General features: G+C 43.6%; 1 protein-coding gene across 2 annotated transcripts in view; it reads right to left on the bottom strand.

The window, feature by feature from the left end:
* LOC104841367 (chromosome unknown open reading frame, human C18orf25) overlaps positions 1 to 6,254 on the bottom strand; it is a 44,020-nt gene extending 37,766 nt beyond the window's left edge. For both annotated transcript variants that reach the window (XM_010582975.1, XM_010582976.1), the window contains exon 1: positions 6,165 to 6,254. The gene's annotated coding sequence lies outside the window, so the exon portion shown is untranslated. The remainder of the gene's footprint in view (positions 1 to 6,164) is intronic.

The following is a 6,254-nucleotide window of genomic DNA, read 5'->3' as shown; positions in this document are numbered from 1 at the left end:
GGGGAGGGGAGTTGTGGCAGTCGGGGGGGGGGGGGGGGGGGGGGGGGGGAACGGGACAACGAACACACATGACACACACAACACCTCCCCCCCCAAAACCCCAAACTTACTGACCCTTAAATAAAAGCATAATTTACCCCAAAATGATTTGTTACATTATTGTTCTTGATTTAGGAAAAAGAAGCTCAGCTGGCAGAGCTTTCATAAGAATAAAACTAATGGTTAGCAACAGGAGACAAACAATATATACAACTTCCCCAGCAAAAGAATAGAAGGAAAAAAGTGCATCAAGTCACGAGTATTAATTCAACCCCATTCTGTTCATTCAACACAGAATCTTATTATTGCTGTACCTTCATGAGTTCCACACAGACAAACAGTGAAATCCACTACAGGTGTTAAAAAGTTGGAAAACCATTTTGATCTTGTAAAACAAAAAAGGGAAATCAAGTGTCTGTTATCAAACCAACTTTAAGTTGAGGCGATGTCTATAACTTCGTAAGCCCTCAATAATTAGCTGACTCTGGCAAAATAGTCACTAAACTTCCCTAGGTTAGTTTTATGGTATTCACCAATTTCTGGATTTTCTTTATTACAGTGGACGGACCCAAAGCTTGTGAACTGCCTTTATGATGACTTATTAATATCAGTAACTGGAACCATGGAAAATAAAAATTCACCTTAAAGGCTTTTTTAAAACAATACTCAAAGAAATGTGCTTTTTTATAACTCCTCACAGATTCTGCATAGTGCTGATCAAAAGTATTACCAGCTCTGGAGGAACCATAGCTATTGACAACTCAAATTGTATTTATCAGTCATTCAGCTCACGGGCACTGCTACCCACAATGACCGCTTCATTTCCAAAAGACATCTTACTAAACACAATGAAGCCTCAGGCTACCAGCATTTCATCCAACTTACTTCACTAGGAGACAGCCTCTAAACCCCCCTTATCTTACATTGTATTTCCAACCACAAACATATGGAATTAGTAGACAGCTTCCTTACCTACTCTTTACCAACCTTCTTCCCTAAAATTTTTCTTTTTCCAGATTACTTAGAACTGTCTCTCTAGCAAGAGCTGGCACTCCCTGAGAGCAAGAACTGGGAGGGTGAGCTGAGGAGTCCGGAGATTACCAGCTGATGAGAAATCCACAGTACAAGAGAACAATACTGTCTTAATCTTACCTGGCTATCATGTTAAGCTGCTGCTTTTTACTTCACAAAGTTTGACAATACTATTGGAGCACGCAGTGCCAACCTCAAACTGGTACCATGGAAATGCAATACTCCCAATGAAAAACAAATTTCTGAAACGGTAATAACTGCATCATCACACAGACAACTCGTATTATAAAGTCTGGCTCTTAGTTATTCCCAGCTCTGCTCCTGTGAGTCACTTGGTCTCTACCCATACTGGATGAATGGGAGTGAAATCTGCCTTCTCTAAAATAAGTCTTGAAAAGCTAATGACCAAGCACCATGAAACAAGACATTACAGCAGAAACATAGCAAGAACACTTATCCAATCACGATCTGGCTCTTCCTGCTCATTTCCAGGAAATTTTGAAGCTCAAAGCAGAAGCGCATTGTGCAGGACACTGCAGAAGTCTCACTATAAAGTAAAATCCATGATCCATGTATATTGAAACAAAAATGCTAGCTTGAAAGAGTCTTAAATACTTGCATTTAATTAGAAAGTGACCACCTGTTCTGCTTATGATTAACAAGCTGTCAGATTGAGTCCTAACAGCTTTTAAGCTGTCCTCTTGGAGGCCAAATATCACAAGGCATGATACAGCTGAAGCATGTACACTATTCTGCTACTTAATTTCTAAGCATCCAAGAGACAGAATACGTGGTCAAATTGATATAAAACCCTAAATACCTTCTTAAATAAAAAGGGATATTAGGTTGGATCATTCCGAATCTAAAGCTGACTCACCAGATGACCACGGGCAAGTTACTTGACCCCCCTGTGCATTCAGTAATGCATCTGCAGCGGTGTAACAGCAACACCTCAGCGACTGAGCCGCATCTCATTTTCAGTCCTGAATGAGTAATCGATGTATGCCCAAACTGCGGAAAGTAAGTCATATCCGTGGAGAAACTGTACAGTCTCTATTCATGCTGATCAGACATGTGAAGAGGGAACACTAACAAGTGGGAACAGACAACCACAAATTTAAATTCTAACCCTTAGCAGTAACACTGAGCAAGTGACAAGGTATCAGTCACTCCAGTCTAGCTCAGAGATGTACTCTGTTATGAGAACGCAACTGCAGAGGCTAATATTTACACTATATGCACATTTTCATTTACAGTCTCTTTCATCCAGTTTTCTTTATGCTCAGAATTGCACATTTGTAGACGTTGCACTGTCGACCTCAAGTTGCAGACTCAGAACTGCATTATGCATTAAAAACCTGGAACAAAGATGCGACAGGAAGACAACACAAATCACCACGAAAATCATACTAAGTTCCCTGCAATAGTATTTGCTGCCACAGATTCTGCTGTTGTAACAGTTCAGCTGCTTCTGAGTTACAGTGCTAAAGTTAAAGGCACAAGTGTCGGTCCTCTGCTGAACTTTGACTCGCATACTGGAAAACCAAGACAAAAGTGGTTTCCTTGCCACGTAAGCCTCAGGTTCTCTCGGAGCTGCAACTGCGCAGCAACACGCACCGTACCACACAACTTTATCCCAGAGCTCTTTCCCAGCACTACGCCTGTCCCCCTCTCCCACTGCTGGTTCATTTCTGGTTCCCCATTGCTACCGATAACATTCAAGGCAGCAAAAATTTTCAAGTCTTAGTACTTCTTTTCCAGAGTGCTTGTTCTGACGTGCGAGTTATACGCTTGTAACTATGGTATTTAAATCTTTCACTCTGATCTAGTAAATGTGTTATTAAATCTGCTGCTCAGTTTCTGTCAATGTTTACAGTTTTCTAAGTCATTTAGTCAACTGCAGATAAAAACACAGAAGCTGAGATTGACCATAGACCCAATTCTGTCAAAAAGTACCATCAACACACTAACTTTGAAACATTATAGAAAACTAAATAGAGGTTGCTTGAAACTATTTACTCATTTTAAAAGTTTCCAAAGCTTTAACATATCTAGTGGTGACATTTCGGTCAGAGGGTAACCAGACAGTTGCAAATGTTCCGTCTGCGGCTGCTTTCACAGCGTGGTACGTAGAGACTCCCATCTCATTAGCAGATGTTTAAGTGAGATGTTGATATACAGGTGGGTCATAGATGGGCATACATCCTTGGTGGAGCAGGGAGTTGACGTGATAATATACAAGAGATAGTGAAGAAAGTGAACAAAATCAAGGCACGGCAAAGTAGCCTGCATTTTAAAGGTAAATAGGCTGCAAGGAGATGGGAGGTCAGGACAACCAAGGCAATTATTTCTTGTTGCTCTGATCAAGTTACACCAACTTATCTCGCTAATGCTTAGTGTTCAAAGCCCCTCATGATTCTCTATATTTACTCTTTGTTCATCCAATCTTATCTTACCTCATTAATCCTCACCTCCTCCACACTGTCAGCTGCCAGCGTGATCTACCCATTTGTCAAACATACACAAACACCCTTCCTACCTCTCTTTTATCAGTTAGAGCAGTCCTTGGTTTGTGTGTGTTGTGACCACTCCATATCGACCATTCTCAACTGCCTTGCGGTTGCCTTCAGGTTCCTTCCCCTTTCCCCTCCCTCCACAGTACCCAGTTTAAAGTATCCATTCATTTCCCAACTTGTTTGTGTGCTTTAATTTCTACCAAGCAGGCAGCCTTCGTGCACTTACTGAGCACAAGCATAGATGGCCAGGCTGTACTGCAATACACATCATAACGCTTGACTGTGTAAGAAGACCACAGTCCTTTCCTCTTCCTGATTTCTCAGGAATTTCTCATCACACCTCTTCACGATGCCAACTAGCAATTAGGCTGAAGAGCAAACAGAAATAGTCGACACATTATAATTAAAAATTCAAGTGTTTAAAAATGAGTCAGAACTGTTATCCTCATACTCGAGCATAAATACCAGCTGCCCAAACTCACGTACTACCTTCCATCACCCTCACTGTCCCTCCTCCTAATCCCCTAGACAAAACACCAGTGTTACTGGTATACCAGAACCACAGAAAGCAGTATTTTACTAGCTTTTAGTAGCCACATAACCCTCCCCTTTGGAGCTTCTCTTGCCAGCACCAGACTGCTCTAGAAGACTAGATGTGAGAAATACTCAGAAAACGATGCTTAAAAGTGATTGCTGTTGGACAGCTGAGTTCTGTGCACTTCATTCATCGCACTGCTTTTTAATCACACACGTATAAGGGGGGGATGCTGGGGTTTAGTAAACACATGACAAGCAACTTGCTGTTCTCCTTAGAGCTCGTTACCAACATATTCGCTCCACAAAGGCAATGTTTCCCTCCTCCAGGGCAACAGGGGAAGCTGCACTGTTGTGACTGACTGACTTTCAGCTCTCGTATCACAGAAACAGCAATTACAGGTGTTAACTAGGGCAGGAGAACCACAAGATGAAGACCTCAAAAAAGCACCATACCCAGTTTCCACCTCAAGGTCAAACATTAAGTTTTTTAATAGACTTAAGCAACGTAAGATGCTTTAAGAGAAACATTTTAAATTCAACATTCTTTGTGGTTCTAAGGGGAGAGCTATTACTGTTTGTACTTAAAATTTTAGCCTGAAAACTGGAAATAGGCTAGCACTTGCCTGTAAGTGAAACTTTTTCGGTCTTGTGCTTGACAAGTACCAGAAAAGACTTAAAAGCAAATAGAATCTTGGGGGGAGGGAGGGGTGAGGGGAATTCAGAGAAATTTTACATTTTTAAAGAGATGCTCAAGGGTTCAAAGATTTACTACTCATTCATTTTTAAAAGCTAGAATTACTTGCCAGTGGAAAAAAACCCAAACCAATACCAAACAGGATTGACTTATGCCACAGCATCTCTACACACAGGTTTCTTCAGCCTTTGAAATGCTGTTAGGTACTTTGTGCTGGTTTACAGTGTGTAACTAGTTACAACCAAGACCTTGTTTAACCAAGTTACTGCAGTTACGGTTTCACAAACGTACCTACAAACTTTAATACAAGTAGCCTTGTTCCACTATTAACAAACTAAGACATAAATACAATTAGATGCTACTTAACAAAGGGGGAAGCTCTCCCTACCAGCTACACAATGTAAACAAAAAAAAAAAACCAAACCAAACCCCAAGTCTTTCAGAGAGTGGCCTTTTAAGTAGTTGTCCAATAACCTCAATGCAAGGGAAGTTACAATACTGGAACTGGGGAAATAGTTAAAATATTACAAGTTTGCTCAGACTGCCTTTTTCCTTTTTAAAGAGAACAAGTAGCACAGTTAAATTTTATATTCTCCTCGGACGGCTGTGTCGCTGAAAGCCACATCTGCAACCCATTAGATGTTAGGAGCTCAAGGGGAACTCAGGCTAGATAAGCAACGAACAACTTGAACTTTTTTTCCACATAAAATATATACCCCCACATCATCCAAGGTAAACAAAGCAGCAAAAAAAACCCCCCAAAAACCACGCAACCTAGAGAAGCGTAAAACTAGAGCGATTACACGCCTTGTTTTTCAAAGCCCTTTCCCCCCCAACAGCTAACGCCATCCCACGACGCGTTACAGAAGTCCTGGGAAACACAAAGTGGCCAGAAGTTGCTTCCAGGAGCTGTGGCGAGGCTTTCATCCGATGACTCCGGGTAAGATTAGGACAAAAAAAAAAAAAAAAAAAGAGCGGCGGCTAGGCTGGACTCCTGCCTCCCAGGCACCGTGTCGGGCCCTGATGGAGGTCACCCCTCACCGAGTCGGTCACACCTCAAAGCCACCCACCGGGCACCCACGTTTGTCCTGAAACCCCTCTCCCGCCGCGGAGGGTAGCCGGCTCCGCTGGGACCAGGCCCCTCCGAGCCGCCCCGGGGCCGCTCCCGCCGGGCCCTGAGGGGAAGAACCGAGGGGACGGCGGACGACGAGGCCGCTACCCCCCCCCCAGACCAGGGCTAACGGCCACGGTTCCGACGCCACCACCGCTGAGGCGAAGCGGCCCGACCCGGCCCCACGCCGGCGAAGAGCAAACGGGCGAACCCCGACCGCGCCGGCCCCACTCACCTCAACGACTCAGGGCCCCTCCTGGCCTCCCCCGCGGGGGGCAGCGGCTGGGACATGGAGCGGCCGAGGAGGAGCCGGGGTCTCAGCCTT

This window comes from Haliaeetus leucocephalus, unplaced genomic scaffold (assembly GCF_000737465.1).
Source record: "Haliaeetus leucocephalus isolate CR32 unplaced genomic scaffold, Haliaeetus_leucocephalus-4.0 Scaffold866, whole genome shotgun sequence".
In the NCBI taxonomy this organism is placed as follows: Eukaryota; Metazoa; Chordata; class Aves; order Accipitriformes; family Accipitridae; genus Haliaeetus; species Haliaeetus leucocephalus.
The sequence above is the reverse complement of the archived record's forward strand: the minus strand, read 5'-3'. Positions and strand labels throughout refer to the sequence as shown.